At 42.4% G+C, this 20715-nt stretch overlaps 1 long non-coding RNA gene across 1 annotated transcript in view; it reads left to right on the top strand.

The window, feature by feature from the left end:
* The window catches only part of LOC144088710 (uncharacterized), a 106095-nt gene that overhangs the window by 23797 nt on the left and 61583 nt on the right, over positions 1–20715 (top strand). Inside the window, exon 2 of the long non-coding RNA XR_013304925.1 lies at positions 8053–8115. This is a non-coding gene — a long non-coding RNA (uncharacterized LOC144088710). The remainder of the gene's footprint in view (positions 1–8052; positions 8116–20715) is intronic.

Here is a 20715-nt window from a genome sequence, read left to right as displayed (position 1 = left end):
TACATGACTGGTCATGGTCAGTCAACCAATCAAAAATCTTGCAATTTTGAATCACTTGTTTGACAGTTTAACCGTCCTGTGTCAATTGCCGTATTTTCCGAACTATAGTCTGCATTTTTTTCCCATACTTTGGTTGCGACTTATACTCAAGTGCATGTGTTTTTTTTGCTCTCTCTGACCACCAACAAATTGTGTTTAAAAAACAAAAAAAATAGGCTGCGAGTTTAACCATATCGTGTCAAAAATGAGAGCAAATACAGTATTTTCCGGACTATAGGCCGCATTTATTTCCATACTTTGTTGCGACTTATACTCGAGTGCATATATTTTTTTTCCTCCCTCGGAACACCCACAACTTACGTTTTTTTTAAGCTGTAGTCATCTGAAAATTTGTTTTTTCATGTTTACAAACATTTTATTGTTGAATTGAAAAAAATGTCCTCCCAAAAATGCGACTCATCCTCCAAGGCAACTTCTAGTTTTTTTCCCTTATGATTGTGTAATCGTTTTGTAGTCCGAAAAATCTTTCACGACTCCCTGTTTACTATGAACGAATGAGCTTTTTTGGGGGTCGTAATCCAAAGACGTGATCTGCAATATGTGCGAAACACGATCCTTCTTTGGTCGTTTTGACATTGTTGGGTAACGGTCATGTTCGGAAGGAGACTGGATGCTGCAGCGCAATTTAGCGGAACAAGACCGGGCCTGTTTTCCAGGCGCCCACTCATCCCTAAGTGGTTTAGTTTGGCCCGCTCCCTTTTGTTGACGCTGCCGTTCTCTCATGCCTATTAGATTTCCACGCATGGACGGACAGCGCGCCGATGTCTTCGTGACACGGATCGTCTTCAATTCAACGTTTTTTTAAATATTAGAATACCCAAAGGCTCAAATTCTGGGTGGCTTCAGCAAACTCCTCCCACTACTTAAAAGGGCACTCGGTGACGGCCAATCGAAGGTTGCCCTCCCCGTCAAAACGGATTGGGCGTCTAATCTGATGTCGATCGTTATCAATGGCGGAAAATTAAATACCTATTATAAAATTTAAAAAAAAACTATTTTAGAGTGTTATTGGGGGCCATGGCTACAGACTATAAATTTCAGTTTATATTTATTCAAAATCATAGACAAAAATTCAATATAGAGGGTTAATATTTATTAAAATACATATTATTCTTATTATAATTGAGACAGACTATAAATTTAAGTTTATATGTATTCAAAATCATAGACAACAATTCAATATAGAGGGTTAATATTTATTAAAATACATATTATTCTGATTATAATTGAGACAGACTATAAATTTATGTTTATATTTATTCAAAATCATAGACAACAATTCAATATAGAGGTTAATATTTATTAAAATACATATTATTCTTATTATAATTGAGACAGACTATACATTTAAGTTTATATTTATTCAAAATCATAGACAACAATTCAATATAGAGGTTAATATTTATTAAAATACATATTATTCTTATAATAATTGAGACAGATTATAAATTTACGTTTATATTTATTCAAAATCATAGACAAAAATTCAATATAGAGGGTTAATATTTATTAAAATACATATTATTCTTATTATAATTGAGACAGACTATAAATTTACGTTTATATTTATTCAAAATCATAGACAACAATTAAATATAGAGGGTTAATATTTATTAAAATACATATTATTCTGATTATAATTGAGACAGACTATACATTTAAGTTTATATTTATTCAAAATCATAGACAACAATTCAATATAGAGGGTTAATATTTATTAAAATACATATTATTCTTACTATAATTGAGACAGACTATAAATTTAAGTTTATATTCATTCAAAATCATAGACAACAATTCAATATAGAGGGTTCATATTTATTAAAATACATATTATTCTTATTATAATTGAGACAGACTATAAATTTAAGTTTATATTTATTCAAAATCATAGACAACAATTCAATATAGAGGGTTAATATTTATTAAAATACATATTATTCTTATTATAATTGAGACAGACTATACATTTAAGTTTATATTTATTCAAAATCATAGACAACAATTCAATATAGAGGGTTAATATTTATTAAAATACATATTATTCCTATTATAATTGAGACAGACTATAAATTTAAGTTTATATTTATTCAAAATCATAGACAACAATTCAATATAGAGGTTAATATTTATTAAAATACATATTATTCTTATTATAATTGAGACAGACTATAAATTTACGTTTATATTTATTCAAAATCATAGACACAAATTCAATATAGAGGGTTAATATTTATTAAAATACATATTATTCTGATTATAATTGAGACAGACTATAAATTTAAGTTTATATTTATTCAAAATCATAGACAACAATTCAACATAGAGGGTTAATATTTATTAAAATACATATTATTCTTATTATAATTGAGACAGACTATAAATTTAAGTTTATATTTATTCAAAATCATAGACAACAATTCAATATAGAGGGTTAATATTTATTAAAATACATATTATTCTTATTATAATTGAGACCTGACATTCACATAGGTTAACATCAAATTTTGCCCAATAATATTCTAGCCTACATGAAGCAAAATATGCCCAATTATGTGTCGTTGACCTCTGTATTTGACCCCGCCCAGACCGTTTTGTCCAATAACCGACCTCCGTTTGGACATGCATACGAATGTTGTCAAATTTAAAGAATCTGATGTCGATCTTTGTCAATGACGGAAAATTAGATACCTATTATATATATATTTTTAATCTACTTTAGAGTGTAATGGGGGCCATGACTACCAACTCTAAATTTAAGTTAATATTTATTCAAAATCATAGACAACAATTCAATATTGAGAATTATTAAAATACATATAATTGAGACCTGACTTTCACATAGGTTAACATCAAATTTTGGCCAATAATATTCTAGCCTACATGAAGCAAAATATGCCCAATTACGTGTCTTTGACCTCCGTATTTGACCCCGGCCAGACCGTTTTGTCCAATAACCGAACTCCGTTTGGACATGCGTACGAACATTGTCAAATCCTGCAATTGCAACGTTTATTGGAAACGCACCCCCCAAAATTCTGAACCAAAATAAGTCTTCCCCGTCTTGAATTCACCCTTAAAACCGTCACTTGCCCTTTAAAAGGGTTAATCAAGAAGCCCAATTAAAAATTCCAGAGTCCCGCGAAATATTCCCAAATACTTCCCCTCGACTCAGCATGGCACCAAATAATTATCCGTCCGTCGTCGAGGAAGTCGCAGTCGTTCCTCCGACTCATCTCTTGGCACCTGCGCGGCGACGTGGCGAGGCGGCGTGGGAAGTTGCGCGCACTTCCTGACCCCACGCGCCCCCCCGTCACGTGACCAAGGAATGCCGGCCGCCTTTTGTTTTAACCTCCACGGACGGCACTGGCGACTTTGCATACGATGGAGTTACGGCCCCCCGAACGGGATTTGCGCCCCCAAGCCGCCTCCCTCCGACACGCACTCTTTTTAAATCACTGCAAGCGCCACTGGAGCCTCTTTTTTTGGGCACCCAATGGAATGGCATCACACGGCCCCGGACACATCAAAATAATCGCGCACCCCCGCTTCTTTTTTTTAATGTTTAAGACCAAAACAAAAGGCGGGCCCAGTGAAGCGCATCGCGGCTGGTGGGCTGAATAGAGGGGGCCTCTTTCATGGCTGTTTATGAGGACCCCTCTTGAAAAACACACATACAAATCACATCCAGTTCTCCCAAGGGCCGCTCTGATACGGGGGCAAAGGGGGAGGGGTTTGATTTTTATTTTTTTTTTCTCCTTTTTTCTCCCCCTCTTTTTCCGACCGCCCCTCGTTGGACGGATTTCCACCCGCCGGACTTGGGCGTTCGATCCCCGGGTTTGTTTGTCGACGTTATGTAAGGAGAAGCGAGACAAATGTGGGGGAAAACATCACAACGAAGTTTTCGGTGGAACGAATAAGGATGGTAGAATGTAAACAAAAAATTTAAAGTAGGGAATTTGACCTTATATGTTGTGAGGCGTTATGATTTCATAGTTTGCGTATGTCCAGAAAATGTGAAAATGACTCGAATAGGTCTGATTTAAACCTGTTTGCTTTTTTTACGTGAAAAATAACGTAAATCGTGTTTAAGTTTAGTTCCACCAAGAAATGCAACAGTCGCGAATGACTTACTTTAAGTGACCTCATCTTAAAACCTGAAATCATTTTTGCATTTATACACAATTTTGACAAAGTATGTAACAAAAGACCGTATATTCCGGACTATAAAGCACACTCTTTTTTCACTCTTTGGTTTCCAATCAAATTAAACAAATGCCCTCCCAATAATGCCACTTATGAATACTTTTCTCCTCTTCATGATGCATTATTTGTTTGGTGCAACTTATAGTCCAAAAAATACGGTGCACATTTTGCTTGAATTCAATGGACCACCAGGGGGCAGTGTACAGATTTGCCAACTGAAATAGAAAATTAAGCATTGCATGTTCGTAACTCCAAGGCACCACCGGAATGTATTTATTTATTGATTTATTTTTTACACGTAAGCTAACGAGAGGCTATAAACTCCTCCCGCCCCCCCGAGGGCGTCGTACGCGCTCGGAAGCCGTCGGCGCTTAACCGCTCGTTTCCGCCGCCTGTCACGTCCCGCGAGACAGGTGAGCGTTTGACGGACGGACGGACGGACGGGCGGGCAGGAATGCGGGCCCGGAGATTTGTTTGCAAACGGCGGCCCATTCTTTGGGTGTTCTTAAGCAAACAGGGCGCCGCTGCACGTCCTGTTTTCACGGCTCCGGCACGTCACTGTTCAAACTCTCCGAACGAGTCTGCGAACGAGAGCAAACAACTCAAAGGCCTGACACACACACACACACACGCACATACACACACACATACACACACACGCACCCGCATACCTACTTTCACGTTTACATAGCAAAAAAAACCTCATTGAGTTTCATTTAATTCAAAATCCTGCTACCTTTGTTTCTTCTTATAATGACTTACGAGTTCAATTTTTTTTCAGTGCGATATGACCTGAGTACAAAATACTTTTGGGCCGATATAAGTGAGCTTATTTTGCGGCCACAGTTGTGCAAAATAGGCTCTTGGGTCTGAAGAAATTAAAATTTGAGTATATTTTTGAATTGCACTTCCAGTAAAAGTACAGGAATTGCATATTCAATCACTCATTTTCCATTCCGCTTATCCTCATGTGGGTGGCAGGGGTGCTGGAGCCTATCCCAGCTATCTACGGGCACCAGGCAGGGAACACCCCGAATCAATGGCCAGCCAATCGCGTTGGAGAAAAAGGACAACCAATCATAGCTAGGGTTGGGCAATTTGGAGCGCTCAACCAGCTAGCCTAGCATGCATGTTTTTGGGATGTGGGTGGAAAACGGAGTACCCGGAGAAAACCCACGCAAGCCCAAAAAACAAACTCCACACAGTAAGGACCGACCTGGGATCGAACCCTCGACCCCAGAACTGTGAGACCGGCGCGCTAAACCCCGAGAAAGACTAAATATTGTTCATTTTTTTAATCTGATTTACCATCTATTCTTTTTCTTTTTGGGAAAAATAACAAATCAACGATTCCACGTGAGTTTAGCGGTCCTCTTTCAACGGATTCAAATCTCAAATCGCTGGTAGCTCGAGGCGCCGCGGTACTTTTGGTCCTAAAACGGCTACAAAGACCACCTGCGTTTCCCCAACCCTCCGCCGTACGTAAACCCGAAGCGGCACCGGCAGGAATCGGCTTCACGACTTCCGAGGAGAGAGAAAAAAAAAACACAAAAGAAAAGACAATATTGACGGGGCGAATGTGCGGGTGTGCGGTATTACGCCGCGGGGCTTTTGGCCGTGACATTACGCCATTGTAATTCCTGACAGTGACACACGCCAGCCAGCGAGTGAGGCCCGCCCGCCCGCAGATGTTTACGCTAGCTTGATCCAGCCAGGTGAGAGGACGAGCTGCCACTCAAGAGTACAAACAACTCAAAACGGGAAGGGAATGCGTCGGCGGCGAGGGCCGCACCTGTCTGACGTTTCCCGCGGCGGTATCGGAGGATGGCTGCAATCCCCGCCTCACCTCGCCACGGCCGGCGTTGACACCGCCCGCTCTTTTTAGACACGTGTGCATGCTTTCCGCTTGACGCGCCAGATCGGCTCAGGCTGGCCTCGGGGCATCCGAGCGACTCGTCGTCGATCCCCAAATGCGTATCAAGACACAAAATGGCGGAGAATAAAACAGGCAAACGTCATTTGAGTCTGGGTCGGCGCTTTCGTTGACGTGAATGAGCGTTTTTTTTTTTTCAAAAGTGGCTTCCGCTTACGAGTCTCAGCGTGGATTTTCGCATTTTTATGAACTAAAAAAAAAAAAAGATAATTAATAGCGGAAAAAAATCACAAAGTAGTGAATTCGCGATAAGTAAAGGCGCGATAATCGAGGGATTACTGTAATGAGATTGAAAGCTTCACCACGAAGTGCACAAATAACAACAAATGAACAGATAAATAATCAATAAATAATAATTAATAAATAATAAATAAATAATAAAAAATGAATAATCAATAAATAATAATAAATAAATGATAATAAATAAATAATCAATAATGAATAATAAGTAATCAATAATGAATAATAAGTAATCAATAATGAATAAATAATCAATAATGAATAAATAATCAATAATGAATAAATAATCAATAATGAATAAATAATCAATAATGAATAAATAATCAATAAATAATAATAATAATAAATAATCAATAAATAAGAAATAAAGTACAATGCGATTTAAAGCTTCACAGATGTATCCAATAAAAATTGAAATATACTCACTGCCTACTTTGGACAATTGATTTCAACTAATACAACTGATCTTAATTGTTCATCTTTGGATTTTTTTTATGGCACCGCCCATCCATTCTATGACGACTGTGCTGCCAGACCTCCGAGTCCAAATGGGACAGCTTGCCTAGCGCCGTGCCGTCCTTGGCACCCAAATGACTGAATGGCCTTTCAAAATAGAAGCCAACAGCCAAAAACTCCACCTTTTTGAGAAGCGATTCCGAGCTTTGCTATTTTTACATTTTTAATGATCTGTTTTGGCGCCGGATTCATTTTTTTCCACCACCTACCGTTAACGGGTGCCGCTTCTGGCCCGGGCGTCGACGCGGGAGATTCCCTAAAGGAGCGTTTACGGCCGCGCCGTCACCGACGCCGCTAGTTTTGGGACAACCGGTAGCGCGCCGGCCAGCCCCGCCCACACGCGCGCATTCCACCCGAATATTGGCCGAGCCCGATCCTTCCCGAGTGGGAAAATAATGGCGATAACTCGGAGTGGAAGCCAATTATGTTTTATTGAAGCCGGTGCTACATGACGTGACATTGATGGAATCCACCCGCCGATCGTCTGTTATTTTGTACCAATTTTCCACGCTTTTTAAGAAAAAAAAAATTATAAAGCGGGTTGTAAAGCACTCGGTACATATTCGGGGTGTAGCTGTGTCCCGGAAATGAGTTTACCACAAGTACACGTCCAATCCATTCGAAATGGGAGGTCGGCAGCGAATCAACCTTCGTTCATTGACTGCCATCCGACGTCTGTGTCCGTCAAAGGCAGACGTTTTGTTGACATTTTTGAATGTTAACTCTTAGTGGAATGTGGTCACTAAAATCTGTATAAAAAGAGCATGTATTTTTCATTTACACTATTGAAACAAACCTTGCAGGAAAAAAAGGATAAAGTGCAATAAACCTCCCCAAAATATCTTAAATCATTAATTCGTTAATTGGTGTAAAATATTGTTTCAATTTAATTTTTTTGCAACCTTATTTTGGTGCTACACAGCTCATTTGTAAAAAATAATAATTTTTGATTGTTGTCGTCAGCTCTTTCTTAAAAAAATGTTGTGATAGCTCTTTTCAAATTGGGGGCGGGGCTTCGGGGGGAATTTGGGGAATTTGGACGTTTCACCCAAAAATATGCTTCTATAAGTCTAACATTTCCTCTCTTTCTTCCACAGTGAAAGAAATCCAAATTCCGGAAAGGAACCCCGAATGCTTCATCCAATCACAAAGATGCAACGGTGAGTACCCTTCGGGGGTCTTTGTTCACGGCATTGGTCTCCCATTTTAAAAAAAAGAAAACAAGTTAGCTGTCATCACGAGACGTCACGTCTTTAAGACTTCCGAGACAAGCTTATTTAAAGTGCAGCTTTTAAACATGCGCGCGTGGACGTTTGCCAAACAGGCTCGAGGCTTCAAACTCCTCATTTAGGAAAAGAATCCCACCACGTGATTGAAAATGGGGTCCGATTGTGACATTTGGAGAGGAATTTCGTTAAAAAAGAAGAATTTTTCAGATGGATCTATTTGTTCTAAAGAAAAAATGGGATGGGCATGTTTCATTTCATAAAACCAAAGTTTTTAGTCAAATGCGGTGTCGGCGGGCACGCTCATGGGGGCTTGGCCATCCTCCAAACGTCAGGGCGACCCATCCAACGACACCCCCCCTCCCCCGGGGCCCCTTTTGACTCGGCAGGACTGTCTGTTTGTCCAATCATTTGGGAGCCGGATACAGGGATGAATTGTTCCCCGACCACGGGTCAGCTTCTGACACGCTGTTGCCTCGTCTCCATGGAAACGGACAGGAATTTGTTTGCGCTCCTTTGCAAGCTGCCGATTGGACGTCTCTTGCCGTCGTTGGCCGCCAATCAATTTATCATTCATTAGTTCGGAAAGATTTCACTTCCGTGAATTTTTTAAAAATGCATTTGAACTGACGTGAACCCTTGGATTGGACGCTTTTCTTCGTCAATCGGCCACGTGGAAACATTGACCCCATTTTTGGAGTGTGCAAAATGGGGATCTTTTTTCAATGCATTTGAAAAGAGAACCCATTTGTTGCAAAATTTATTTCTATTTTCAACGGGCGACCAATGACGAATTGAAAAGTGGGTTGATTTTCTCGCGCGTGGTTGTATTGCGCACTGTTAGCCAAGTGTTCACAAAACGGCCTAAAAATATGCCGATCACACACACGCTTTGTTTGCGCTTCCTGTACGCGGAGAGGCAAGTGCGCGCCTGTGCTGTTTGCGTTTTTTGTCGTTAGCCCGGGGGCAGGTGAGCGTCCGTTGGTCGGTCGGTCGGTCGGTCGGCGTACTCGTCTGGTATGTTCAAGGAATGCATGCGCCACGTCCGATCCGACTGGCGTTGACTTCATCTCTCCGATGTGCCCCGGCAACTCACAAATATGTACTTTCATTCCCTGGTTCCTTTATTTCTTTTTTTTTTTTGACAATGAGAAAACTATTACAGGCACTGAATGCAAGTTGGGCCAGTCTGGGCCTGCCGCTTAAATGACTAAACATTGCAATAGTGTTGAATCAGTGTTGATGAAATCCAGAGTCGCCGACTCCTTTTGTAGACCTTTTTATAAAAAATAAAAAAATAAAATATTTTCTCCTGAGACCTATTGGAGTTACCGTATTTTTCGGACTATAAGTCGCGCCTGAGGATAAGTCACACTAGCCAAAGATTACACAATGAAGAGGAAAATAAATAAATATCCACGTCGCACTGGAGCAAGTGGTATTTTTGGGAGGGTCGTTCTTTATTTGATCACACGAACACGTTCAAGTAATAATTGTAAAATGACAAGAGAATGTTAACAGAAAAGATTTTTTTCAGTTAACTACAGTAGTACCTCTACTTACGAAATTATTTGGTTCCAGAAGGGGTCTGGTAACATGGATTTTTCGTAAATAGAGACACATTTTACATTGGATTAAAATTTATTCCACAATCTTCACACTTTAAAGAATTAAAAGGCTAAATAGGGATCTGTTAAAATAACTTTTTTTTCAGACAACTACATTAGTACCTCTACTTACGAAATTATTTGGTTCCAGAAGTGGTTTGGTACCTTGGATTTTTCTTAAATACAGACATTTTACATTAAATTGGCAACATTTGTTCCACAAACTTGAATACTTGCCCCTTATTCACTTTGAAAAATGATACAATTAAACAAATTTTGTATGAAATATGTATGTAAGCAAAAAAAAAAAATGAAGCTATTGAAATCAATAAGAAATGCAAAGACATTTGTGAATGCGACTTATAGCTTGGAAAATACTCTATTATTACTATATAAAAACAAAAAGATGTTTTTTTTCGTATAAATGCTGGCTCTAATCCGGCGTATTCCGATCAACCCTACGATGTCCAATCGAGTGCCCCGAGAGAAGAAGAAAAGAAAAATCACGGGACGTCATGTTTTCAAGAACCTTATTTGTTATGACGTGTAAAGTTCTTGATTTTCAAGCGTGTATGATTTGTGCACGGCGGTCGGGGAACTCTCGCCCCGCGCCGCCCCACGCCGCCCCACGCCGCCCCACGCCGCCATCTGGGTGGTCCTCACGGCCGGCTTGTCCGTAATCCTCCTGTCCCATAAATCAGTGTCCGGCCTCGGGACGGGAGCTGATGCAGTGTGACCAGCGGAGCGAGCTGAGTGGAGGGGGTTCTCCAATGGGGCGGGCGAGGCGGTATGGGGCCCCGGGCCCTAAGCCCAGGCTCCGCCCGCTCGCCCGCCCGCCCGCCGGCCGGCCTCGGCCACACGTCGGCTCGCCGCGCCGTCTTTAAAACAACCGGTCACGCATGGGCGACTTTTGGGAAACATGGCCGTCATTAACTGCGCCGCTTGGCGTTCTGGCGCCACGGGGTCCCCAAGTCGCTCTTTTTGTTCGATCGCCACACTTCCGATCGAATTGTGAAAGTGGCGAGTGGCGCCACCTCCGATTTGGTCTTCGACATCGGGGTCACGGCTCCAAAAAATGTGTTGCTTTTCAACTTTTGCTTGATGTTCAAATTTGAAGTTAATTCGGTATTACGTATCATTTGGAGAACTCACATTGACGACTTGCCTGGTACCCGGACATTTCATGGACGGACACTTGGTCGCCGGACGCTTCGTCCCCAGACGGTTCGTCGCCGGACACGTCGTCGCCAGACAGTTCGCCTAACCTTAATCACTAACCTTAAGTACTATTAAAGAAGACAAAGGAAATTCACATATTCTTTATTAAAGAAAATAAAACAGCAAAAACTGGCTCGACAACACATGAACATTTGGGCGTGTGCAAGTACTAAATGTGCTCGTCTCTAAGCACACTACGCACGAAACGGTTCCTACGTTGAGCGCTCCACGTTTGGAAAGACCCCAAAAAGAATCAACGTGACATAACTCAGATGTCACGTTCATTCTTTTTGGGGTCTTTCCAAACGTGGAGTGTGCTTAGAGACCAGCACATTTAGTACTTGCACACGCCCAAATGTTCATGTGTTGTCGAGCAGTTTTTGCTGTTTTATTTTCTTTAATAAAGAATATGTGAATTTCCTTTGTCTTCTTTTTAATAAATTTTAATAAAATAATCTTATTTATTGCCTTTTATTTTAAAAACAATCGTTTGCGAGTCCGGCAACGAAGCGTCCGTCGACGAAATGTCCGGTCACGACTTGCCTAATTCCAAGTTTTCATTCATTCATTTTCTGAACCACTTATCCTCACAAGGGTCGCGGAGGGTGCTGGAGCCTATCCCAGCTGCCCTCGGGACACCCCAAATTGGTGGCTAGCCAATTGCAGGGCACGAGGAGAGAGAAGACAACCAATCGTAGCCAATTTAGTGTTCAACCAGCTAGCCTAGCGTGCATGTTTTGAAAATGTGGGAGGTAAGCAGAGTACCCGCAGAAAACCCATGCAAGCCCGGGAAGAACATGCAAACTCCATACAGTGAGGACCCACCTGGGATCGAACCCACAACCGCAGAACCGTGAGGCCGAGCGAGCAAACGCAAAAAAAATGAATCAGTTATGTAAAGAAATGTCTATTTTGAAATGATTATTTTAAGAGGGTGACAGGGGGTAAGGTAAGCATCGCTTTCAACTGACAAAACCATTCAACGTTTTTCCACTAGTTGCGATAAAGTTCCATTTAAAAATGGCCGCCGATGTTCACCATCAGCTGGTCTGAGACGAGGGAGGCTCAGTTTTCACCTGCTGGGTTTTCAAGCGTTTTTGTTGCCTCGATAAAGTGGATTCTTTCCACGTGGACGTCATTTTCCGCACCGGGGCCTTCCGAAGCGATTGTTGTGACGAAAACCAAAATGGCCCAAGATGAAAGCACCGTACGTCCGCGCTCGGACGCCGATGTTTTCCGGCGGCCGCGGCTCTTTTATCTCGGCCGCTAAATTGCCCGCCGCGGCGCCGGCTTCCGAAGAGTGCTCGGACCCGCGGCTCGGGCGAAAATAATGCCGCTTGAAATCATAATAACGTCCAATTGTAACCCGACGGAGTGGCGAGGGGAACACAAAAGAAGCCCAGATGAAAGGTGGGCTCTCGTCACCGCCGACGACGGAAGCCTCGCCCACGTTTCCGTCCGCCGATTTTTGACCCCGGGGGGGGGGAGCGCCGTCGGTCCCGACGCAATTTGTTCTTTTGTTTGCCGAGATCACAGAGCGCTTCAGACACCTCGGTTTTCATTTTTGCTCCGTTCCCCCCGTCGCCCTCGCCGACTGCAATTTAGTTTGACGAGCAGGTGGTCTCGCCAGCCCCTCTCGGCGTGCCGAGCTTTCGGGAAAAGCCGCTCACGTAGGCCCGGGGATTAGGAGAGGCGGCGGGCGGGGCCACGGGGGGAGAAAGGTCCAGAATGTGTCCGAGGCGGTGGTGGTGGCGGCGGCGACCCCGGCGTACAACCCCCCCCTCCCCCGCCAGGCCCGAGCACGCAGAGTGCGCATTGAAAGAGTTATTTGGCGGCTAAGTCGCACTCCAGATGGCTTTTGTGTAGCCAAAGTCCTTCAGGCTTGGTGGAACTCGACTCAGCGGGCAAAGCATGGCGAGCCAGGCGGCCGTGGAAGGCGACATGCCGTCATGGTGGCTTTTTAACGCTACTCAATTCTAACACTGGAAATCAAGAAAGAAAGAAAGCAGGATTGCGGCGCGGGAAGTCTTGTTCGGGCTTCCAAAAGTTAACTTGCGCATCGCTAGGTTAATCTGGCACAGAAAAAATAAATTTATTTGATTAAAGTTCTTTTAAACTTGGTTTTTATGTTTTTTTACAGGGGCTTTAGGATTGTGTGTTAGCGTTAAGCTAGCAAGCGCTCGGCAATTGGAATTTATTTTGTATAGGAGTGGAAAATTTGCCCAATTTTCTTGCATATTTTTGATTAGCATTGCCGTTTACTTCTTTTAGAGTGTAAATTTCTTGAAAACAGATTAATCTCTGTGAAATTAGCTCGTTAGCATCGGCGCCAAATCGATTAGAATTCACATGTGTCAAAGTGGCGGCCCGGGGGCCAAATCTGGCCCGCCGCATTATTTTGTGTGGCCCGGGAAAGTAAATCATCAGTAGCGACTTTCTGTTTTTGGATCAAATTAAAATGATAGATATAGATGTATATTAAATGTCCTTATTTTCTGCCTTTTAAATCAATAATTGTAATTTTTTAATCCATTTTTTCTGTGTTTTTAGTTCAAAAATCATTTTGTAAAATCTAAAAATATTTAAAAATATTTTCTGTTTTCCACTTTAATATGGCACATAATTAAAGAAAAATTTGGTTTCCTTTTGCAATGAAAAACAAATAATTAAATTAATAAACATTGTTTTAGATCTATAAAAAAACGAATATTCAGGGCTTTTAATACAGTTCATTTAATCCATAAAAAAAAAAAAATCTAAATATTATATCTAAAATGGTCCGGCCCACGTGAAATCAAGTTGACGTTAAAGTGGCCCGCGAACCAACCCGAGTCTGACACCCTTGAATTAGATTATTACATTTTTACACGAGGGATCGCTGAGATAAAAAATGAATGAATGAATGGACGCATTGGTGAATTTTCTTCCCGGGATGAAAATAGTTAGGTGTCCCTGTCAAGTTAGATTTCCAACAGCAAGTCAATATTTTGCTAGCCGTACATTTCCGTGTTGACACAAGCCACACTGTACACTGCGCTGAGTGAGCGGCGACAAAAAAAGGCGAGAAAAATAAACATTTTCCAATGTCCCGAAACCGGGCTCCAACTTTGCTTGAGCAGATGTCGCCGTCTGCTAATGCTAAATTATACATCGTCCATCATTGGCATTCTTCAATCGCCTCCTCGGCGACGCGCAACATGCTAACGATCAATATTTAGCCAAAAAAATGCCCCAAAAATCCGGGCCTCCTCCCCAATGTTGACTCGTAATGTAAATACTAATGGCTCTCGTGGGCCGGTTTTTGCTATGGGCAATCTGGATGACCGCCTTGGGCGCCATCTACGTGGGGGCACAGGAGAGAATTTTTTCTTTTCAATTATATTAGCATTTATTTTAAGTATTATTCCGCATTTCCACCCAGGGTGCAAAATTCATACCTGTCAACGTATACGTTTTTGCCGTATTTTATAACTTTTTTGATCATTTTAAGTTGTTTACGCCAAAGTTGTCAAACTCGGGGTGGTTTGCTGGCCACATTAACGTCAAAATCTGGCCCGCCGCATTACTTTGTGTGGCCTGAGAAAGTAAATCATGAGTGGCGACTTTCTGTTTTAGGATCAAATTCAAATAATTATAGATGTACATTACATTTCCTGATTTTCCCCCTTTTAAATCAATAATTATAATTTTTTAATCCATTTTTTCTGTGTTTTTAGTTCTAAAATCATTTTGTAAAATCTAAAAATATTTTTAAAAAAAAGCTCAAATAAACATTGATCCAGATCTATAAAAAAATGAATATTCAGGGCTTTTAATCCAGTTCTTTTAATCCATTTATTTAAAAAAATCTAAATATTATATCTATTTTGCGTTTTCCACTTTAAAAAATCATTTTGTTTCCATTTGAAATAAAAAAAACATGATTAAAAGACATTTTCCAATACTAAGAAAAAAAAAGCTCAAATAAACATTGCTTTAAATCTATAAAAACGGACTATTTAGGGCTTTTGATCCAGTTCTTTTAATCCAATTTAGAAAAATCAAAACAAATCTAGATATTAGATCTAAAATGGTCCGTCCGGCCCACATGAAATGGCGTTGACGTTAATGTGGCCCGCGAGTTTGACACCCTTGATTTACAGCATTGCAAGTCTTTGTGGTTTGTTTGGTCCTAAAATTGTCGTTACAAAATGCACGTGTGTGATTGATTGGTCCTTTTCTGTATAGGCGCGCGTATTAACGTCGGGAAGTAGTAAGCATTGACGTAAAGTGTAAGGAAAACACAGGTAAACTTAGTTAAGCGATGACGGCTTGACGATACGCTGAAACTTTAGAAGCCAGTAGGACTGATGGATTTTCTGGCTTTTGGACTTGTTCTCCAGGGCTTTTCCCAAGGGGCGGCGTCCACTCGCGCTGATAAACACTGTGGGATTGGATCCAGACCTCGTCGGGGCGCCCAACCGCACACGCTGGGAACCTTCGTCATTTGTTTATCGTGGCTGATATTTGCCTATTCCTAATCCTCCACTGGATTAGCCTCCATGCGCCCTTTATTCCAGTTTTTTGTTTGTTTCCTTTCCATGCGTTTGGAGGAATAACTTTATATGTAATCATTTCCAGTTGATGAAATGTATTTATTCCCGAGCCGCTCCACCTCACGGGGGGGGGTGCCGGAGCCTATCCCTGCTGACAATTAACATGAGGCTGAATTTTGGATCTGGCAACGTCGGGTCGACTCGTCCTGTAAAGTTGCGACAATAACGTGAGGTTTTCCCCCCAGTCCAAAAATTCACGACAATTTTTTTTTCCCCGACGTAGCCCAGAAGGAATTTTTTCGGCGGTTGCGGGCGAATGTCGTGGGGTGTTTCTTAATTGGCGGCTTGTGGTCAAATCTCGATCTGCTTGACTACGCGTGGCTTCCTCAATGGCCCGTCGCACGATTTGCCTTTTTCAAATTGTCCTCTAATTGGCTTGACGGTCACAGACTCTTGCTTTCCAAACTGTCTTCTGTACTTACCTGCATGTGGCCTACTGGGCCAGAAGGTCCCAGTGGGGCCCAAACTGGGCAGGCTTCCATCCCAGCATTTTGGTGACGTGGCTGGCTACATCTGAGCCCAAACTGTCTTTTAAACAACAACAAGAGTATTTCTTGGGCAGTTCTATTATTCAAAATTGTCAACATCAAAGTGGTTAGCGCGTTGGCGTCAACGTTCTGGGGTCGTGGGTTCGATCCCGGGTCGCTCCTCACTGCGTGCAGGTTGCATGCTCACGTGGGTTTTCTCCGGGTACTCCCGCATCCCCAAAAACGTGCATGCTAGGCTAATAGGGTACTAAATTATCCGTGATTGTCTCCTCGCGCCCTGCGATTAGCTGGGGTGAGAGCGGTTAGCGCGTCGGTCTCACAGTTCTGGGGTCGTGGGTTCGATTCCGGGTCAGTATTCACTGTGTGGAGTTTCGCATGTTTTCCCTGGGATTGCATGGGTTTTTTCCGGGTACTCCGGTTCCCTCCCACATCCCAAAATCATCCATGCTAAGCTAATTAATCACTCTAAATCCCCCCTAGCTTTGATTGGTTGTTCTTTGTCTCAATGCGCCCTGCGATTGGCTGGCCACCGATTCAGGGTGTCCCCCACCCGTAGTTGGCTAGGATAGGCTCCAGCACCCTTGTGAGGATAACCGGTTCAGAAAATGAATGAATGTCTTAACACTTATTCAGAATCCTTGTCAACGCGACCCCTCCAAAAAGCCCAGAATCGGTCCGAGTCCATCGTATGATTGTGCCAACGACTTCCCAACGGCACGCTGAGCCCACCGTGGGGCGTACGCGCCCACCATTCTGGCTCCTGCACCACTTTAATCCCCCCCCCTTTCCTTTTAACCACAATGGGAAACATGTGCTTACTGGACTTGTAGGGCACAAGCCCACCATGGGAGAGCGAGCCGCTGTTTACCTAGACTCCAAAACTAACATTTCAGCGCTCCCGTGGGCACCGCCGCCGCTCGCTACTTCTCGGCGGCCGGAGAGAAAAAAGGACGGTCATGTTTTGTCGCAAACGGGATCATAATCATCCGCCATTGTTGCGCTCTGTAACCGTCACTATAAAATTTGCCAGTGTTGCCATTTGGCCTGACTCTAATTTTATGATCCTCTTAAATTCCCATCCCAAACTGAAATTTGGACCCGAGTCGACGCCAATGATTGCGCGTATCTGCTTCTTGCTAAAGGAATGACATTCAGAACCGCCTTCTAAACCGAGCTAATCCCCGTCCAGAATTAGTCCAGATGTGCATCTATGACACCGAGGTTCCTCGTCTCTAAATTCAGGTGTTTTTGCACCGTTCGGGGATGATGTAACACAAAAAATGCCTAGCCCAAGGGTAGGAAATGCTCCCCAGATAACGATACGACACGGTTATTTATTTGACGCCAAAGTTGTGTTAAGGTGTGCCAATGTCAACCGTTTTTCTTATCATGGATGTCTGAACTTTAGTTCTACGGTGTTTTAATGACCAATAAACATCCGTGAAATGATGAATTACCGACCTTTTTTTCAGTTACAGTGCACAAATCATGGACCGCGGTTTGGATTGGATTCATTTCATTGGCGCTTTGCGCACGGCGACTCAGAACCGTAATCGCCGAACGGTTGTTTGGCTGCTCGGCGACAGCTTTTCCGATTCGGGATAAGCTTGTTGATGAATTTAACTGAAATCCAACAGGAAACGTGAACTATTCTTTGTGATTTTGAGACAATGAGCCGCAGGTTCGAGGAAGGTTTCCGAGCATGTTTTAAGTATAAACAAGAGTTAGCGTTTGGAGCCAGTGTTAGCATCAACATCGTGTGCGGTCGATTGGTCACCGGTCTTTTGGTGGCCGTCTTTTGGTGGCCGTCTTTTGGTGGCCGGTCTTTTGGTCGCCCCGACCGCGACAACGGGCGACCAAAAGACTGGCGACAAAACAAGGTAAAACAACACGGTCTACGCATCAATAAAAGCCAACAATGCCAACGAGCAGTTTCACTGAGCCCACGTGTGAGTGTAGAAGAGTTTGTATGTACATGCGCTGTCCCTTTAAGAAGCTACTAGCGTCAGTCAGGGTCTTAAGAAGTTCTCCAACAAAAAACAATAAAAGTCCGGGAAATTTGGAGCTTTTCTTTAGCCTAATAATTACTAGGGCATTAAGTATGACTAAATAGTAATTTGCAGTTTGTATTTAGGGAATTTAAGCAACGATTTAAATGGTAATTATCACTTAGCTTCCGGGCGACCAAAAGACCGGCGACCAAAAGACTGGCGACCAATCGACCGTGTACCGGCTGCTCGGCAACAGCTTTTCCGATTCGGGATAGGCTGGCTCGTTGATTAATTGAAATCCAACAAGAAATGTGAACTATTCTTTGTGATTTTGAGTCGATGAGCCGCAGATTTCCGAGCTTGTTTTAAGTATAAACAAGAGTTAGCATTTGTAGCCAGTGTTAGCGTCAACGTGGTGGTGTTCAAACTGTGGTCCGCAGCTCACTTTTTATTGGCTCGCAGTGAATTAGGAAAATATCGTCCAACATAGCCCACACAAAAAGCTAAAATTCAACCTAGTTTTTGGCCTATTTTTTTTTTTTGTAACGGTGCCTCTATATTGGGCGACGGATGCGTGCGTTAAAACCCCGTCAGATGCCGTTTGAGTTTTCCCCCTTCACTCAGTAACCCGCATGGAAGGTGAATAATTTTGGCGTCCTCTCTCTTCTGCATTCCTGACAAACACACGGCGAACATGTCACTGCAGGCGTCTCATTCCACGGGCCAGCTCGCCGAATAGCAGCCCGGCTTGCCTGGAAACGCGGCTTAACGCTCTGCGATTACCTTCCGACAAAGAAATGGTTCACCTTCATTCCGGCCTTTCTACTTCTTTGCCAGTTTGAAGTAAGCAAACCCCAGTAAGAACACGAAGGCAAGTCGGTTTGAAGTTGTAATCTGCTTTGTGGCCGCGTTCACGTGACCGCTTTGGAGCGGCGGTGGCGGTGGCGGCTCGCCGCTTTGGTGCGCACATGTCCATATTTATTTGTCTCCACTTGGTTGTCTTCCTTGGCTGAGATTCGATTGGCTAGCGATTCCCGAGACCGGAACTTTGTGTACTTCGCTTTGTGGAAGCTTCCTTGAAAGTTGCCTCATTAGGAGCGCCTTTACGCATCTGGGAAAACTTGGGGGGAAATGGTAAATTAATGGACCATCAGAAATGATATCCAATAATACAAACTGTCATGGTTGATCAGTTAAATCTCTTGGATCTTCTGTTTTTGTATTTATTTGTTTATGGCCGGCCACCAATAGCGCTCTCACGTTGCTTTTTTTAATTTTTAAAAGTAAATTATGATAAGTAAATGTTTAAAAAATAGGAATACAAGGTAGTTGTGATTCCTAATAACGCTGGTTGTTTTTATTGTTTGATAGCAAGTTCACAAATGAATACTGTAGAATGTTCGTAAAAAAAATAGGAATAAAATAAAAATGAAACGCTAGATTTTTCTTTACAGGCTCGCAAGTCTCCACTCTTGTTGTTGTTGGTGATGTGTACACTTATACGTACGTATCTGTGGAAGGATAAGAGTGAAATTTGGTGCATACAATGTACACAATCTGTAGATTTTTAATTTTTGGGTACATGTTGAACCTTCTTTTTGTTAATTTCACATTCATAAATCAATAAAATGTCAATTAAAAACAACATTAATTTTAAAAATGCTTTTGCCCCCCAACAACACTCTAAATTAGATTTTTTTTTAAACTCATTACCTGCCATTGACGCGCAATTCATTTAAACCGACTGCGAATTTCACGGCGAGGCATGCCGCGTCGCCCAGTCCAAATAGATTGGACGTTTACCGCCGTCAATAGCGGGCGATGAGTTAAATTTAGCTTTAAGTCGACAGACTCAAACCTCCGCTCGGACGACTCTCGGGCGAGACGATGCGTCAGGCGGGAGGCTCCGATCCCATCCGGCGTGTCGACGGGGGCGCTTTTTCATAAGACGTAATCTCGCCGCACAAAGAGTGGTGCAATATTAAAAAAAAGAGCCCCTACCCTCCAGCTAATCAAGACCGGAGCAGCCCTCCGACTATTATCTCATCTCGGGGGGACTAAGCCGAACCGCATGCAGCTTCAAACTCCAAAACCTCGAAGAAGAAAAACAAAAAATCTCCCTCCCTTAGCTGCTCCGCATGAGATTCTAGTTCTTCCTGCTCAGTAATAAAGAGAAAGGGAAAGAAAAATGGAAAGAAATGGCGCCGGTCCTCGGCCAGGTGAACGTATAGAGCAGGGGTAGGGAACCTATGGCTCGGGAGCCATATGTGGCTCTTTCCATGGGTGCATATGGCTCTCCACTAACATGTGAGGTCAAATATGTTAATCACTAGTGAGAGAGCAGAGTCCCGAACGCACCAATAGGAGCGTCACGTTGACACTGTGGCGTTGAGACTAGCTCTAGCACCACTTTAATCCTAATTTAGTTTGTATTACTCTTCTGCATGCATCTTCTCATTGATACTGATTAATTAGCAACAGCATAAAAATGTTGTCAAAATAATAGACTTTTTGTGATTAAAAAGTGGTGAAATGACAAAAGAAATGCACATTTTCATATATTTTACTTGTAAATTCTGAGAATGGCTCTTTAGCAATAACATTAGAAAATAAGAATTGTTTATGGCTCTCTCTT

This window comes from Stigmatopora argus, chromosome 14, assembly GCF_051989625.1.
Source record: "Stigmatopora argus isolate UIUO_Sarg chromosome 14, RoL_Sarg_1.0, whole genome shotgun sequence".
Lineage (NCBI taxonomy): Eukaryota > Metazoa > Chordata > Actinopteri > Syngnathiformes > Syngnathidae > Stigmatopora > Stigmatopora argus.
Note: the sequence above shows the minus strand (reverse complement) of the source record. Positions and strands in the feature narration are given on the sequence as shown.